The sequence below is a fragment of the Dermochelys coriacea genome, chromosome 6 (genome assembly GCF_009764565.3).
Source record: "Dermochelys coriacea isolate rDerCor1 chromosome 6, rDerCor1.pri.v4, whole genome shotgun sequence".
Taxonomy (NCBI): Eukaryota; Metazoa; Chordata; order Testudines; family Dermochelyidae; genus Dermochelys; species Dermochelys coriacea.
The window spans coordinates 7,405,568-7,408,279 of NC_050073.1; positions in this window are offsets into that span (position 1 = coordinate 7,405,568).

The window sequence follows — 2,712 nt, forward strand, 5'->3', positions numbered from 1 at the left end:
AGAGCGCTGCTGGGTCACAGACACCCAGACCCAGCTGTGGTGGCTCAGGGATCCCACTGAGCCGTGCCCTGCTGCAGGACTGGGTGGTGGAGGGGGCCTGTCTGGCAAGGCCACTGGCCTGGCCATCCTCATCGCCCTGGCTGTGTACAGCTCCTGGAGGCACAAGGCCAGGGGTTACCGCACGGTGGAAGAGGTACAGAGCCTGGTCCCAGACAGCTCTGTGTACAGCACCGCTGCTGAGCTGGGGGAGAGATGCTAGCCAGACCTGGAGAGCCAGACAGGTTAATTCCCACTAGCTCCTATGGGGAAAAGCCCCCTCCGGCCCCAGGCACAGCAAGAAGCTTCCTGCTGCACAGAGCTGTGAGCTCCCGCTGGGCAGAACCCGAACGCCTCTTTCCCTTCCCTCGCCATGCTGCATGGCAGGGCCACAAGCTGCTCCTCTGCTGGGCAAAGACACGAAATCCCTCGCCTCCCAGGCTGTGGCTGTGTCCCAGCCCCCTGGAGCTAGAGATACCAGTGCACAGGGCAGGGGTAATGCTTAAGCCCACCTGAGGGAGATGGTGGAGTGGCTGGGCTCTGAACCGTCCAGTGATTCGATGCAGAGACAGCAAGGGCAACTCCTTAGCCTTCCCACCGGGCTGACTTGTGGGGGTGGAATTAACCCAGCAGGGGGTAGGGAATGAGCCACAGTTGAGGTCAAGTTGTGGGTGGGGGGACAGTCTGGGATCCAGGCACTACACCATGCAGGGATCACTCTAAATGCCCCCCTCAGGGGCCAGCCCAGAGCGTCTTTGCTCCTTTCACCTCCACCCCACCCCCCTGAATCCCCTTTGCCAATTCTCCCCAATGAGATGTGGGCCTCAATTTCCACAGGGCCCAACCTGAAGCCCCTGACTCATTGTCCTGGCACCTAGCTCTTTTGGAGTGTCACTTTTTGGGCCCCCGCAAGTCATGAGCCCCTTCCCAATGCCCAGGTGTAGAGGGGAAAAGCAAAACCAGCCAGGGTAGGAGCCAGGAGCCGGAGGGCAGGGTTGCAATGCTGAGGTGTCTGAATAGGGGATCAGAGTAGCAGCCGTGTTAGTCTGTATTCGCAAAAAGAAAAGGAGTACTTGTGGCACCTTAGAGACGAACAAATTTATTAGAGCATAAGCTTTCGTGAGCTACAGCTCACTTCATCGAATGCATTCCGATGAATAGGGGATGTCATCGATCTCCTGCGAGGTGTGGGGAAGTTCAGAGCCATCTCAGTCTATAGCCATGTAGACACCTGTCCTCCCCTGCAGCAATGCTAGGGAGCCAACACCAAGGGAGGGGGAAATACATGGACTCTGTATTTCAGAGCCCCCATCCCCTCCCAGGAACCCTCAGTCTGCAGCCTGCCTCTCTCTAACCCCTGATACCCCCTGCCCAGCCACACCAGCTTAATACCCCTTGTCTCACCTATGCCTACATGACACCACCAGGGGTGCTGTGTAGTTTGGGGTGTCTTTAGGGTCATCCTTGAACAAGGGAAACCTCCCCCACCCACACCTCTCCTTCCCCTTTCTCTCATGCTACAGGCCCCAGACCTCTGTTAGCCCTCTTCTGCATGGAGATAGCTGCCACAGGGCTGCTGGGCTATTGCAGCAGATTGGCAGAGCACAGCTCTGCGTCCCCACCCCTGCCCCATGTTAGATTCCCCAGCTGGAAAGGCAGGATGATGTTCACCCTGTAGGAGAGGGGGGGTGGTAACTGATGGAAAGACCTCCTTAGCACCCAGGGAGGCAGAGCAAACCCCAATGAAAGCCAAAGACCCTGCTTTGGACAACAATCATGAGACACAACGAACGGCGTGGCCTTTGTCCATCCATAGGAAGTTTTTCCAGCATGCTCCCAGGGGTCATCCATAAAAGCAAGAACTAAAATGGTTCTAGGTTGTGTTCTATTGAAAATACCCCCTCTCACCCCTATTCCTTCCCCCCCTTACCCTTTTCTGAGCACTCACAGTCAGCACACATGCCATTAAGGACAGACAGGCCCCTAGGAATGGGATATAGAAAAGGATCCCAGTATCCTGAGTCAGCCACTACCTTCTCTCTGTAACCTCTGGCAGGTTACCAGAATAGATTAGAAAGATGCAGCTTTTCTCTTTTATTTCAGCCAGCAGTTAGTTACACAGGGGACAATGCCTTAAAAAAAATTGTAAAAAATATATATATATGTATATACTGTGTTGTAGTCTATGAAATCCAGCATGTGTTTGGATGGACAGATTCCTAGATCAAGAGGGATTTTTCATAGACTGGCCTTGCTCTTCCCTAGGGAAACAGTCCCAGGTTTTTAGGGGTGACTTCTAGTATAACCCACCTTGTTCTACCACTTGTGAACTCAGCCCTTTACCTTGGGGTAGAGGGAATTAAACACTCACAGCTCATGAGGGGGGTATCACCTCTGGAGGGTGAGGGGGCAGTGCCTGCTCGGACAGACCAAAGCAGAGAACTGTTTCAACTCAACTCACTGATACGAAACGATTGTTGGCAGCGTTATGGCAGCCATGCTGGTCCCAGATTACCAGCGAGAGCAGGTGGACAAGGGAACCAACTTCTGCTGGTGAATGAGAATCAGACTCTGTAACTCCCTCTTGGCCTTGGGTTGACCATGCCCCTGGAAGGAAGAGGCTCTCACATGACCACTTGCCACAAACGGGTAACAAAAGATACACGGACAGGCCCG